Source organism: Glycine max, chromosome 2 (assembly GCF_000004515.6).
Source record: "Glycine max cultivar Williams 82 chromosome 2, Glycine_max_v4.0, whole genome shotgun sequence".
NCBI classification, from domain to species: Eukaryota; Viridiplantae; Streptophyta; class Magnoliopsida; order Fabales; family Fabaceae; genus Glycine; species Glycine max.
In genome coordinates, this window is record NC_016089.4 from 30,087,253 (window position 1) to 30,104,018 (window position 16,766).

General features: G+C 35.0%; 1 long non-coding RNA gene across 1 annotated transcript; it reads left to right on the forward strand.

The window, feature by feature from the left end:
• Positions 1-15,443: 15,443 nt before the first annotated feature.
• On the forward strand, positions 15,444-15,858 carry LOC102663364 (uncharacterized). Its single transcript, XR_005890477.1, has 3 exons — positions 15,444-15,508; positions 15,580-15,681; positions 15,766-15,858. It is a non-coding gene; the product is annotated as an uncharacterized lncRNA (long non-coding RNA).
• Positions 15,859-16,766: the final 908 nt, after the last annotated feature.

The following is a 16,766-nucleotide window of genomic DNA, read 5'->3' on the forward strand; positions in this document are numbered from 1 at the left end:
TATATGAGTTAGACGTAACTCATGTTGTTATTGATTGGTTTGTAGAGACCTTCCTATTCATGTTCCAAACTTTTTAGTTGAGTTTTTTTATAGACAGACAAATGTAGTGATGTTTTTAAAATGACAAGCCAGGTTGCTTGTTTAATTACAAATTTTATGTGAATTTTTCCCTTTTAACTAAAATCGAGCCAAGTTTTTAAAATTTCAAAAGATAAAATGATATTTGCAATTGAAGAAGCAACCTGAATATCTAATTTTAATTTGTTGGTTATAATTAAATGTTCTCATTTCTCAAGATAACTACAGTTCTCACCTGATACACTATGCATATGTTATAATTATGAGTGATGTTCTTAGTTACTTGATCTTGGTTTGTAGATAAAATTTCTATGTTTCTCATTGCTATTTGGCACTAGAATAAAGTCATGTCATGATCCTTTTGTAGGCCTCAAAACATCATTGGGGCATCTATGGTTCTGTGCCACCGTTTCTTTGTTTGACAATCACATGCTTGCCATGATAGATTTGTGAGTTTTCATTTGTCCTTTAGCAATGAATACATGCTTTACTTTTCTTACTAAATGTTTCAATGAGGACTGCATCATCCAAAGATTTTTTTTCTACTTTTAGAAATGTACAAAAACATTGTTATGAACCTGTTTGATTAATTAGTGCTTCGTATTTCATTTAAATTAATTGTGTAATGTTATTTGTAATTTGTTCCTTTGAGTTGCATTTATATGGCCAAGCTGATTATCTATTCATTTTGATCTGTGTTGCAGTTGATTATTGCTATAGTTGTTCTTTGTTGGTCCTTTTAAAAAAAATTATCTACTTTCTAAGACAGTTTTTTGAAGAATCATCTTAGAATCGTCAATTTTTTTAACATTTTTAAAATAAATAACAAACATTTGAAGACGGTTTCTTAGAAAATCGATGTAGAATGCAAGATTTTAAGACAATTTAAAAATCGTCATGGAAAATGTTGACTTTCCACGACAACAAATTCAAGGATGGTTCATAACCGTCATGGAAAGCGTAAAATAACCATCTTTGAATACCTTTTTGCAGTAGTGAGATGTCATCAACTCCCTGATCTACTAGAACCTCACATCAATATGCTTAGTTTTAGCATGACATACCTGATTCTTTGCCAAGTCAATAGCACTCTGGTTATCATAATGCAACTGAGCTCCACCTTGCTCAATGCCTAACTTTTTCACCAACCTTGCTAACCACACAACTTCTTTGCTAGCCTCTGCTATCTCCATGTACTCTGCTTCAGTTGTTGACATTGTCGCAAGAGATTGAATAAAGGACTTCCAACAAATAGGCCCACCTACAAGAGTAAAGACACTCCCTATTGTAGACCTTATGTTATCTAGATATCTTGTAACTGAAGGATCACCCTACTGACTGCCAAACATAGTAACATGACTTGTTGTACCCTTTAGGTACCTCAAGATCTGTGGCGTCCCTAAACAATGACTGGTTTAATAGTAATAAATTAAATAGCAGAAACCATGGGAAATTTTTTTCTCTCCTTTTTTTTTTGCACTGTTATTCATTTCACGCTAATTAAATTCAGAAGGAAAATTATCACTATAGAGTCCTGAATGGCCAGTTCACAACTCTATTCAGATTCATTTCTTTCTGATCACTCATAATCTCCAAACTATTTTTCTCTTTCAAAAATATACCAGCCATCATTTTAGGTCGTCACGTGAGAAATAATAAGGTGCGATCGGTAAACTCTTTTCAAATAAAGTTCGTTACCATTTCTTTTTCAAATAACAAGATAAAACATAATTGTTTTCATCATCTAAAACTTTCCAAAATATGGGAGTTTGCAAAATAGCACAGTGACATCCAGAGCAAAGGTAACAACTGTGGTGGCTTCAGCCACAATATATACAATCATCAAAATTTCTATACAATAGGTCTACCCACCCAAAAATCAAAAGAGTAAACATAATAGTCTGAAATAGATACACCCACCCACAAAAAGTATGTACGCCTAGTCTAAGGAGCCGTCTGCTACGATGAAGAGTCGTCACTAATCGCTCTCCCTCCAGGGCCACTCTCCTCAGTAGAGTCTGCCTCAGATGCTGACATAATATCCTCTGGAGAATCAACATTAGGGAGTGGGTCTTCATCATCCTCTGGTAAGTCAAGGGCGTCCATAGCAGGTTCAGGAGGTAACTCCTCCGGGTCCTCTTCAAGATCCTCTTCAGAGGATGACACCTCTATCACTTAAATCGGCTCAACTAGTCGATATGGAGTAGGTGTAGGTAGTATCCACTCCACAGGCTGCTGAAGTGTGCATGCGGGTTCCTCCGGATGTACTAATAAAGTAGCAGTGAGTCGAATTGTGCCACGGAATCGGCACCTCTCATTGCCTTTGAGGGTCTCCCAAACACCCTTTAGGCACTCCATCACAACACGATCATGGATCAACTGCGTTGTCATCGCGATCTACAAGAGATGAAAGAAAGAGGGTAGACTCTTTCACAAGAAATCTAACTACACAGGTAACCATACAATGTGTCTCATAACGGCTACACATAGTCAAAATGTCTTTTTTTAAGGGATTTCCTCTCTGTTAATCGATTACCAAAGTATGTAATCGAATTACCAGTGCCCAAAAACGAATTACACAGCCTTTGCACATTGGAACCTAAAAGTTACACTGTGTAATCGATTACCCATAAATGGTAATCGATTACCAGTAGCAGGTAACACTATGTAATCGATTACACACAACCGGTAATTGATTACCAGTGCCCTATCATACTGTGTAATCGATTACACACAATTGGTAATCGATTACCATAAGCTACTTAACATCCTGTCTCCATTCTTAAACCTTGTAATCAATTACCCACGAATGGTAATCGATTACCAGAGGGTATTTTTCAGATAACACCCAAGATAAATAGATGGCCAGCCGCCACACAAGCCTCCTTGCTTTGTGGACTTTGTTCTTTTATTGGTTGACTGCCAGGAGCTCGCCTGTTTAGGTACATCACAGGTTCTCACTGACTGACTATGCCCGGGTTGGGTCGGGATTGGCCAAGCTTGGTTTTGGGCAATAGCACCCCACCTGACGTCCCCAAGGTCTCCTGACCCCCGCGACATATCTCCAGGTACCACTCTGTGGTCAACAAATAAAAGCAGGAAGACTGACTCTTCCACGCTTTCTCACATCAAGCTTATTGGATTATGGGCACCCGTCATATGTGGTACTAGGTGGCGATCGGGCGATCGCAAATCAACTCTCCCATTTCCACAAGTCAGGCATAAGCACACCATCCCCAGTTGCCCACCTTTAAATTGAGCTCACGCACTCCTACGTAGCCTTTATCCTCATTCCTCTCAGCACCGGGTCCCCATCAACCCCTCCAAGCTTTCCCAATATCCAAACAATTCAATTTCATTTGTCATGAAACTACCCTAAACCAAGAAAAACAGAGTGGAGGCAGAAAATTCTGCACAAAACTCATTCAAATTCCACAGTTTTTCCTACTCACATACCCCAGTAACATTCTCTTCGTTCCGATTCATTAACCATTGGATCGCCTTGAAAATTTAACTGAGGGTTCTTAATAAAGAAATATAAGTTTTGACCGTTAAAATCTTCTATAAAATATTTAGAACACGAGATGTACTACCTTTTCCGTGACTAGCACTGCACAACCATTTTTTTTGCATAATTGGCAAAATTTGCTGTAATATTTGACAACTTTTGCTGCATAATTTGGCAGATTTTGAATTCTAGCTTGCTTGTATCCAATTTCACTCAAATTGGATCCTACAGGTCCTAAACCATGTATAAATCATGTTCAAACCAAAAACAAACTTCAAACCAAGGTAAAGCAAAATATAGGTATCCAAAACCCACCAATTTAGTGCATTCTCAAGGTTTGAAAGGTGAAAATGAAAATTGGATAATTTTGGGGTAAACTCTTATCTTCATCAAGTCTATAACATTGATTTAGACTTGCTCGAACTGGTTTTAAGGTGAAATCTCCCCCTATTCAAAATTTGACCTCTCAACACCCAATTTACCCTAGAAATGACTCTTTTCTTTCACATTTGTCACTCATTTTTCTCATTTGCTCTGACCAAGCTTTCCTACAATTCCTAATTGACATTCTAAACTAGAATCAACTCACTTTAGACTCCAATTTCCACTAACCCCAAATTTGGCTTTTCTAACCCTCAAAATCTCACACTTTTCCACTTACAACACTGTCATTCTCACACTTAACTCTAAGTTAACTCTCCCCAACATCTCTATCAGTTTTCTATCAACATTTTAAGCATACATATATCAAAAAGCATCATTATTAAACCCTAAATCAACATGGGTAGTTTTGCTTACATCAAACATGTCAAGTTTAGCATAATTTCAACAATTTCCTTCACAAACAACTACCCTAAGGCAATAACCTAGTAGAACTACCCATTATAGCTCCCAAAAACCCAACACCCACAAATTTCAAGTGAGAAGAAGTCCACTCTTACCTGAAATTTAAAGCCCCACGAAGTAGAGGTAGGCTCCTAGGTTCCGAAAATAGTTTTTCCTTACAATTTGGGGTAGAAATGAAGAGGAATTCGAAGCTTCAAGGGAGGCAACAATGGTGGAGAAGAAGAGGGAAGAAAAGCAATGTGGAGGGAGGAAAGAGAGCTGCTGAAATTTTCTGAAGAAAGAGAGAGAAAATTTGGGTTTTTTATAAAAAAAATGATTTTCTTTTCTTTTTCATTTTCTTTTTTAAAAGCAATTGCCACATGTCCTATTTTAATTGGAGCAAAAGGGCCCACCCTTTCCTTTGATTTGACCTCATACTCAGCCATAAAGGAGAAAAATTGGACCTTTTTGGATGCTGAAATCCTGCCTCGGTTTGCGTGTCGCCTCTCTAGTTCCAGTTCCTCGCGTTTCTCTGCACCTGTCGGGGCCCGTTTTCGAAAGTAGGCAATATATATATCAAAACGCTCAGAATGAGACCCTGAGCGTGGTTCAAAGGTTGGTTTTGTTAAATTTTAAGTTGCACGCAAAACGATAATTTTTTAGACTAATTAATTACGAATTAATCTCTAACCATCCGGTTATGGGTTACTCTTCGTTAATTAGTCTTACCCGCGTATCTTTTCTCCAATGTACATATTTCTACCAAGAATATATATATATATATATATATATATATATATATATATATATATATATATATATATATATATATATATATATATATATAATTATTTGAATGTAACACTTACAAAATTCCGGGTAGAAATTATAGGATGTCACAAGATCCACTTCACTGCTTCCCAATGGCTGGGTTAGACATAAACTTGTAAACTTGGCTTATAGCATATGCCAAATCTGGTATAGTGCACACCATAGCATACATCAAGCAACCAACTGCATTTGCATAGAGTACCTTTGGCATGTACTCCACCTCAGCATCTATCTTCGAACATTGATCTACAGAAAGCTTAAAGTGTTTTGCCAATAGAGTACTCACAGGCTTTGCATTGCTCATGTTGAACTTGTCTAGCACCTTCTCAACATAACTTTGTTGTAAGAGCCATAACCGCTGGATTTCCTGTCCCTGTGAATCTCCATCCCAAGAATCTCCATCCCAAGAATCTTCTTTGTAGGACCCAAGTCCTTCATGTCAAACTCCTTGCTCAATAGTGATTTCAACTCATTTACATCATGTAAATGGTTACCAAACATCAACATATCACCAACATATAGTAACAGAAAAATAAAATAGTCATCATCAAGGCTACTTACATAAACACAACAGTCATACTCACATCACCTGTAGCCAATCTGAAACATGTTGGAATCAAAGTGCTTGTACCACCTCCTCGAAGAGTGCTTCGATTCATACAAAGACCTCTTCAACTTACAAACCAGCCAACCCGATAAACCTTTACTAAACCCTACTGACAGCTCCATGTAAATTTGTTCCTCTAGATCGCTATGAAGAAAGGTTGTTTTCACATCCATTTGCTCCAAGTGCATGTCACAACTGGCTACCAAGGCTAGCATCGTCCTAATAGAAGTGTGTTTTATGACTAGGGAGAAAATTTCATCCTAATCAACCCCTTTCTATTACGCATGCCCCTTTGCTACTAGGCGAGCCTTGAACTTTTCCCTTTCTTTTTTTGATACTGGAGGTTTCTTCTTGTACACCCATTTGCATCCTATGGCTCTCTTGGCTGCAGGAAGCTTAACTAGCTCCTTGTCTAATCTTTCTACAAAGACTTCATCTCCTCTACCATAGCACCTACCCATTTGTCTTTCTCTAGGCTGTTCATAGCCTCTTGAAAAGTAGAAGGATCTCCAACACTAATGAGAAGTGCAAAAGCAACCAATTTAGCCAATTCTTCAAACTCATATCGAACAACGAGTTTAATGGTGTGATGATCTCTATGAAAAGATTGTACTCCTAATGCGGTCCACCTAGACTCATAGATCCAGGCTCAGGTGTAAGTGTCACCTCAAGTCTTGGACTGCATGGTTCTACCTTTTAGGAATCACTAGTAGGTGTTCTAGGTCCACCTGAATCTCCATGGTGTTAGGGGAAGCTCCATCAAACACTAGCATAATTATATCAACTATCTTTGGCAACATGGACTGCTCATCAAACACTACATCCCTACTAATCACCATCTTCTTAAAACTTGGATCCCAAAACTTGAACCCTTTCACACCTTTTGGAATAACCTACGAAAACACATTTTTTAGACTTTTGATCAAGTTTAGATTTCTCATCACTGGAAATATGCACAAAAGCAAGACACCTAAATATTTTCAGATTATTAAAATCAATAGGGTTACCTGTCCAAACTTCTTCTGCAACTTTCCCATACAATGATGCTTGTGGTGATCAGTTGAGTAGGTAGCATGTCATATTCACCGCTTCTGCCCAAAAACCTTTAGAAAGGCGAGCTTGCAACCTTATACGTCAAACCTTTTCAGTAAAAGGACATATTCATTCTCTCTGCAACATCATTATGTTATGGTATTTTCCACACTGAGAAATGTCTCTAAATGTCATATTCCTCATAGAATTTTTGGAACCGTGAGTCTATGTATTTTGTACCATTATCAAACCTCAAGTACCTGATCTTTCTGCCCGTCTAGTTCTCCACCTCAGCCTTCCACAGCTTGAACTTTTCAAAGGCTTCATATTTCTATTTCATGAAGTACACCCAAACCTTGAGAGAAAAATCATCAATGAATGTCACAAAATAGTGAGAACGACCCAAGGATGAATCTCTAGTAGAACCCCACACATCAATATGCACATAATCTAGAATCCCTTTGGTGGTATGCTCTGCAACTTTAAACAACACTCTAGTTTGTTTCCTAAGCACATAATAGTCACACAAGTCTAACTTGCAACTCTGAACTCCTTTCAAGAGTCCTCTCTTATGAAGCTCTGTCATCTTATGCTCATTGAGATGACCCAAACGTAGGTGCCACAATTTGGTAGCATCATCATTAGACTCAACATATGCAACTCGGCTTACTACTGTGCTCCCCAAAATCCTGTAAATATTTCCTATAGTCTGTTGTGCTTTAATCACATTCAACACCCCCTTGCATACTCTAAGGGTATCCTAATCTCCATTAGTTCCATAACTGAAATTGTTGGCCTGCAAGGTACCAAGTGAGATCAAATTATTCCTCAACTTAGGGATATGTTGGACATCACATAAGGTTCTTATTCCATCATCATACATAGCAATCTGCACCAGTCTCATTCCAACAATAGCTCATGCTTTGTTGTTACCCATATAGACACAGCCAAAATTACCTGACTTGTACGTGGTGAACCATTCCTTGTTAGGATTCATATGGAAAGAACATCCAGAATCAAGAATCCATGCATTTGTCAACTGATTGCATGAACCAAAGAGAACATCTCCCACTTTGTAGTGACATCTCCCTCGACGTAGTAGTCTAAATCATCAGTCTCTACCACATTTGCTGAGCGAGATGTCCCTTCACCAGATTTCTTCAACTCAGGGCAATCGCACTTGAAATGCTCCTTCTGGTTGCATTTGTAGCACTCCATTGTTTTCTTGCGTTCTTTGGATTTGAACTTCTTCCTCTATTTACTGCTAGAACCTTTGCCTTGTGTTGTTCCACATTCCTGTTTCCCCTTCACTTATAGACCATTGCCTTGCAAACTCCCTATTGCATTTTGTCTCCATTAAGAGTGAGACATAAGTGTAACCTATATCGTCTCTAGACTGATTAAGTCTTTCCCATACATTAAGGTTGTCACCAAATGTTCGTAAGAAGAAGACAAAAAACACAACAGAATACATGCCTTATCCTCATCCTCGACCTTTACATCCAGCCTTGCCAAATCATTGATAATATGATTGAAGGCATTCATGTTCTGTTGGAGATCCAAACCCTCTAGCATCTTCAGCCCATACAGTTTCTACTTCAGATATAGTTTGTTTGCCAACGATTTCAACATGTATTGACTCTTCAATTTCTTCCATACCTCCCCAGATATCAACTTCATCATTTTATAGAGAACCTCATTTGCCAAACATAAGTGTATGGTTGTCGCAACCCTCCCTTGTAACTCCTCCCAATCCAAAGCCTCCATATTATTAGGCTTTGATTCGTGCAGTGCCTTCAGAAGACCTTGTTGTGCAAATAAATCCTTAACTCACCTTTGCCATAATAAAAAAGTTCCAGTTCCATTGAACTTCCCTACTTCGAATTTGGCCCCAGAGTTAATGCCATCTGATACCAGTTGTTAGTAATAGCAACTGAAATTCTAAAAGATATTGACACCATACCATAACTCAAAACCTTAAGGTTCAAATTTAATCCCTTGAACTCTTCCTTTTTCCTCAACTATCAATACAACTGAGCCACTTGACTTGGTTGTAACACTTGTGTCAGAATTTAATTTAAATTCTAACAAAACATAAATTGGTTCATTTAATTACATTTTTTTAATCAAATTTGGTTTCCTATTGAAGTTATATTTCAATCAAGTTAGTTTACAACCATGGAAAATTATTGGTGTTACAAGCTCCATCCATTTTAATATCTCTGTTAGGAACTTTTGGCTTTATATACAAAAATGCCATTAGAATTATAATGCTACTAATACTATGAGTACTTATGAGTAACTCAGGTGTTAATTTATTATTCTTAACTTTTTTTTTTGCTTCATTGGAAAAATAGCAAGATGAGTACTCTAAGTTATCAAGCAAATGAAGAGAAACTAGGCACGGAGATGAGTCCCTCCACTCACAAAACTACTGCATTTGGTGCACTCCAAAGTTAGAAGGGTAGTGAGCTACAAAATTCGCCTCTCATGATGCACATGAGAAATAATCACAACCCAGTTCCTATCCATGTAATGCATAACCTCAGCAAAGATCACGACATGTTGATGATGAGAAGGGCAGGAGTGAGAGTTGACAATATGAACAATGTGAGAGTTATCAAATTCACAATGAACTAAGAGAAAGCAATTTCTTAACTAACAAAGCTTTTTCATTTTCTAAATTAATAATTTGAAGTCTTAATCTAATTATTTTATTTATTTTCCCTTCTTACAAATTTATAAGATAAATCTTATAAATTCACAATTATTATTATATTTTATAATTCTAGAATACTAAAATTAGGGATGGTACAATAACGTTTGATTTATTTTTATCTTAAGATAATGGTTCTTTATATAACAATCTAAAAAGATTTCATTTATTTTCAACGACGCTTGATTTATTTTTTATTATTTGTATCTTACAAGTCTTAAAAACAACACGAAAAATTTACTCATATTTTAATAATAACTAAAATATAACAAGGTGTTATAGTATCAATTATCTTATCACTACAAAAAAAATGTTAAATAATGGAGGTTATTTTGCGGAGGTTTTAGAAACCTCCTTAATTTATTAAAAACTACAATTTTTTGTACTTAATTTGCGGAAGTGTTATAACCTCTGCTAATTAAATATTATTTTTTCACTCTTTTCTCTTTAAAATAAAAAAAAAATCATATTTTTTCCCGGCAAAAAAAAAATTCCCTCTAAAAAATTTACAAAATCCCAATATGTACTGGTTGTCCCCAACCTTCAATCCCTAATTCCACCCCTCACTTCCGCTCTCAACTCAGGTACAAGATTCTCTCTTCACTCTTCTTCTTCTCCTTTCTCCGCTCTTCAATTGTTTCATTTTCTTCTTCGATTTTTCCTTTCGATAAGAGTATCTATTTTTTTTTTCTTTTCCCTTTTCCGATTCCCTGAACAACCATCCTACGCTAGGGTTGCAACTATTCCTTGTTTTTTTTTCTTTCTTGGTACCGCACATTTATACTCACATGTTTTGTTCTTTTCCCACTGGGTCTGTTGTTGCTGTCTCATTCTGTTCCTACGACTCAAATGCCGATCTTTGACACAAATGGGGTTGTGAGTTTTATGGGAAAGTTTCTACCTTGATTTTTGTTTTCTCTGTGGGGTTAAGGTAACCATGATGGGTATGATGAAAGTTAGCATCTTTGTGTTTTTAACCCTGATGATCACAATGGGTTGTTATGGTGTCACAAACCTGAATGATCTCAGAATTCTGAATGATTTCAGAAAAGGGTTGTTATGGTGTCACAAACCCTTGTGGCCCTCCTTCATGGTCTTATGTGTACTGTTCTGGAGGGAGAGTCACTCAGATTCAGACCAAGAATCTAGGTCTTGAAGGATCGCTGCATACTTTTTTTCTTGCAATTCCATAATCTGTATGCACGGTTGTTTCCAGGGGAAATTAGTGTTACTTAATCACCTCCAGGTTAGGCTGAACATTTAATGCCTCCTTTTTCTGGACCTTTTTTTCAGTCCATCCTCCTTTTGCTAATTGAGTGCTAAAAAATAGATCATCTTGATACTTTCTTTTCCTAACTTCTTTTATTTGTATTGTGTTCAGTGTCACTGACGTTTTTCCTCAAGTCTGAACTTTGCTGGTAGTGCATCTATGATTTTAAGGCCACAGGACTACCTGATACAGCAGAATTCTTTTGTAAGTATTAAAACTTCAATCTAGTCGTCCTAATAAGGGGTAGAGTTAGGACCTAAGGCAATACACTAATAAGGGGTAGTGCTTTATGATTTGTATCACCTTGTAACCCATCACAATATACATAATCTATATTCTCTCATTTTTCTCCTTCAATACCTAAAATCCTATAATTTGATTAATTTCAACATTCCCAATTGCCTTTTAAATATGGGATTAATAGAAATATTGCCTTTTAAATTGTGGTTCATTGAAATATTGCTTTTTAAATCGAGGTTCATAGAAATTCTTCCAACGCAACAAAAAGAAAACCTTTCAAAACATCTCTCATTCTCTTCCATTAAAAATTTGAGCGATAAACATTGATGTGCCATCATTTTCTTCTATTTTCTAAACCCTTTTTGCACCATTTTAATTATTGATTGGTCTTAATTGTCAATTAATTAGGCAATTTTATTATTTGGGCCCATTCAGCTAATTTGATGTTTTTAATCTAATTTCAGGAATTAATGAAGCATTGGGCTTGAATCTAGCATTGGGCTTGAATCTAGAATTGGGCTTGGACTTGAAGAGGGCAGACTAATTTATTCTATAAAATTAGATCTTATCTTATCTAGATATTATTTAGATTTGATCTCATCTAGATATTATTTCATCTAGATCTTATCTTATCTTATCTTATCTAGATTTGATTTGATTTTACTTATAGGGTTGGATTAAGTGGTTAAACTGATAAAGGATAAACTCTCGTAACCTAGGATAAGAGACTTGCTTGTGAATCAAGGGGAAGCAACGTGTTTTAATTCTGATATTTTCTAATTCACATATATTCGCTGTTTAATTTACAAAAGCAAACAACCCCCCCCCCCCATTGTTACTGTTACTGTTACTGCAAGTATATTATGAACATTTGGCTTGTCACTGCTCGTTGGGAAACGACCTAGGATCACTTCCTAGTTACTGCATTTTCATGTTTATTTGATTCGGGTACGGCCTCGATCAAAAAGAAAACCTTTCAAAACATATCTCATTCTCTTCCATTAAAAATTTGAGCGATAAACATACTCCAGAATTTCACATGGAGTTGGTAAGAATTTTGAAGCTAAACGAGGAAGTGGTGATGAATGTGAGAAATTTCTATACTTATGCAGGAAAAAAATCAGGAGCTGTTTCTTGTTCTTTGTATTGTGTGCAGGCTGTACATTGTCATTTGGTAGGAATAAAATTTTGATTCAACCAAAAAAAAGTCATCAAATTTAACTTGCCTTGTTTTGTGCTGCTAGTATTTCAATGTACTTTGCCCGGTGAGCAAACTTCAATGTATTATGTGTATGGAAACTGCAATGTAGCCTCCAATTCTTGATCTTCTATTTGATTCATAATTATGCAGTGATTGGAATATGAAGAAGCTCTTGATCCTCTGTTTTGATTACAAAAAGATTGTATAATGTGTAGAGAGTAGTGTGATTGTGTGATACTCAAACTATAAATGTTCGACGGTTGTACATATTGGCTCATCAGCATGCATGTCCAAAAGGAAAGGATTTATACAAATGAAGTGATTTTTGGGGCATGGTTGGCATTGCATTATAACTATTTTTTGTATACCCAACAAAGCAATATGAAGGGTGTAAGCATATGAAACAAAATACTATGCCAGTGATCGAATTTTTATTAGTAGGGTCAAGTACTAGTGTTTTATTACAAGCCCAAGTCCACTAATACAAGCACTAGTATATAACCAACCCTTAATAACTAAGGAAATAAACCAGGAAACAATTCCTTAGGTTGCTTCCTCATTTACATGACTAATTGATTTCACAGTATATTCTGAAGATATGTTAATATATTCTAAAGTAATTTGAACTCTGAAGATATTCCTAATATTATGCTGTAATGGTTAACATAATACAATTTTTTTACCTCTTCTACACCACTTTCTGTTTTCTTGGCATTCTAATTTTTGAGTTACATATATTATTGAAATTTATCACGTGGCTTCTTTTTGTGTTTAAGGAAAATCAAGGGCAAGAGATGTTGCATTAAATGCCATCCAGTCACCTTTACTGGATATTGGTATAGAGAGGGCTACTGGAATTGTTTGGGACATAACTGGTGGGACTGATCTGACCTTGTTTGAGGTGGCTACCTACCCTTTGGCACTTAAATATTTCTTTCCATTGTGCCCATAATTTTTTCCCTTCTCTTTATTATTATTATTATTGGCTTCCTTTTTTCCTCTGTTCCTTTATTATTTTGGACTTTCAAATCTCAAAATATGAAACACTAGATAATGTTAAGGGAATTGGATATTGAAGAACATGGATGCTGTCATGGTTGTAATTGTGATTTGTTAGGTTCACCAATGTTGTGGCACTGTTATTTATTAGGAAAAGATGTTGGATTTAATTGATGTAATATATCCAGACTTATAAAGACACTGATTGGGTCTGGTGGAACAGTATCCACCTTTTTGGGATCTATCAAAGGCACAACACTGATTTGCTTAGATACACTTTGCCTAACTGAAGGCTTCGTTTGTGAAAATTGAAATTTTCTTAGATACAATTTGCTAAATTTTTGTGCATAGAGTATATATATCATATATATATCCTATTTGAATATGTTAAGACAGATATATAAATAATTTGGCATTGATGCAAGCAATTTCGGCTTGGATTTGTAGCACACTTGCTCCAAAAAATAAGTGGTTAATTTGCTTTTTCTTTTTTGACTATTAAGGTCATATATATATATATATATATATATAATACTAACTTGTCGTATATAATACTAACTTAATTTCCTTATTTTTTTTAAAGCTTGTAGCTGAAGTTCTTGAGAGGTGCTGAAATTGGTTAGGCAATAACAAAAGACACATTCCTCTGCTTTCATTTACTGGAAGTTCAAAGGTACTTCATCTCTCTCTTATTTTGATTAAACATTGTAATCTTTATTTTTATGTGTTTACAACGTACATTACATTTTCATGATAGTATTTTATGTTACGACCTCTACTAGTTAGCTAACAAGTGTAATTTATTATAATTTTTTGTAATTCATTTTTTTGTTGGTTCCATTGGTTTTTATTCTAAATACCTATTCTTATTTTATAACATATATGGTAGTAGCTGTAACATAAAAATTAGTATTGAATCTTAGGTTATGCTTCTTCCCCCACCAATTATTCTTTTTAGTTAGAATAATTATTATAGTTTTTCTTCTTAATTTATATTATAATTTTGTGGGGGACTTACTTTTTTTTAATACATATTATACTATGTTACATTATCATAGTGTGATAAATTATTTTAATAAAATTGTTTAGGTATCTTTTGTAATGGATAAGTCATGGATTTCAAAGGCCAGAAACTCAATTGATTACTCCATTGGTTTGAGTAAATTCTTAGATTTTGCTTTTAAGAATGGAGCTATAGGAGAAATGATTTGGTGTCCATGTCCAAAATGTGGATTTATGAAATGGCAAACTAGAGACATAGTTGAAGATCACTTGCTATACAAACCATTTCCTCAAAACTATGTTATATGGGATCTTCATGGTGAAAAGCAAGCATTAGAATCTTCTCAAGTGGAAGATGTTTTCCAAGATAGTGGTGTTCAACCTCAAAACCCAATGGAAATGATGATCAATGATGCATTTGAACAATATAGGCAACATGACCCTAATGTAGGTGCATCACAACCATTGAATGAAGATGAAATAGTAAATGATGAATCAAGAGAAGATCATAATGGCTTTTATGAGCTTCTAAAGGACGGGAGCCAAACATTGTATGAAGGTGAAAGTTAGGGGAGTCAATAGCTTACCTAGGGAGTTACGCATCATTGTGAATTTTGATGACCAAGGCCAAGCAATTGGTGAAGCACAAGCCTTGCTTGCAGGATTTCTTAGAACACTAGCAGCTGATTGCAAATTATTTCCTATGGATTATGATATATGTATATCTATATATATATATATATATATATATATATATTATTTTGCATATGATATTTGATAAATTTGTCTTTTTTTTTAGCCTCGATTTTATTTTAAGATTAATGAAGCTGGTGCAAAACGGTGTTGCAAATTGAGTATGAGAAGAAAATGGGCTGCAAATAGGCAAAGCTTATGGAATGAATTCAACGATCCAACCAAAACAAGAGATGAAATCATAAAAAATGTGCCGATAGGCATAGATAAAGATCAATGGGCTCGTTTTGTTCATTATCGTCATAAACCATCCACATTGGTACAATTAGATTGTTTTAATTATTGAATTGTTTTCATAGCTAATTATATGATTACTATTACAAGTTGTAAACTTGAAATTGCTTTGCATATAGGAACTTTGTAGGAGAAATAAAGAAATTCGAAGAAAGCAAGTTATTCCACACACTGGTGGATCCAAAGCTAATCCTAGAAGAAGAAATGAGTTGGTAATGACACTAAATGTTAACTTTTACTAATTAAAAAAGTTCAATGTTTACTTACTCTTTATTTATCTTAGTTGTTAGAAACTGGGAAGCTACCAAGTCGTGGACAATTATATATTGAAACTCATAAAAGGAAAGATGGATCATTTGTAAATGAAGCAGCAAAGACTATAGCGGTATGTTTTTCTTTAGTAACATTGTTTTCAAGGATTGTGCTTAATCTTAAAACTTTTGTAATTCCTTTTATTACATGTTTGCAGGAACAAATTGAAGTAGGATTGACTCAAAGCATAGTTGATGAATCTGAAGTTTCTCCTCTTGATGCTGTTGGTAGAGTGTTAGGGTTAGAGCACTCAGGGAGAGTGTGATGCATGGGATTAGGAGCTGTTCCTTCTAATACATTCAGGAACACAAGACTCCGAGCTTCTAGTCTGAGCTCTTCTTCATCTGGTGTTGGCTTTCCATCTTCAAACCAATGGCAAGAGAAATACAACAATTTAGAATCAGCTTTTAAGGCCTACATGATAATGAAGGAAGGAAGGATCCCTGAAGAATTAGCTAGTTATTTCACTCTTGATCAAACACATGTAAGTAATTAATATGCATACATCATTATGTATATGTGAGGTATCCTAAAACTTGTTAGTATAATACACAATGTACTCTTAAAATTGTTTTACATATGTCTATAGTTTATTAATTTATTCACGCATATTAGTTAGAAAATATATTTTGTAATTGGTACGTGTGTTTATTAAGCTAATTAATTTACAGTTTTGTAGGTAGATTTTATAGTTAATCAACAATATTAAGGTAGAATTTTATTCATTTTGGCTAGCTCTTAATACTCTTTATCTCAAGTTAGGTCTTTAAGTAAACATACATGACCAAGGTAATAACCATGCATAAGTTTAGAATATTAAAACAATTGTTTAGAATTGATTATTTTTATTGATGGTCATTATGATTTAGTATGTGTGATACACCCTTGTATATAGTATATGTGACTAAGTGTTTTTACTTTTCTTATTTCAGCTAAATGATGCTTCAAGTGTTCCTAATACACCTTTGGATGCAAGAGGATCTTCTGGTGCTAGCAACCCTTAGTTTGCTTATAATGTATTTTGGATTTAAAGTTTAGTACAATACTAATATTACTTTGTTATGGATTTTATGTCATACTTTGATTTACAATAGAAATTTGAATTATAAATCTTTGAACTATATGCTATTATTTTGGTTATTGAAATATAATTTTTAC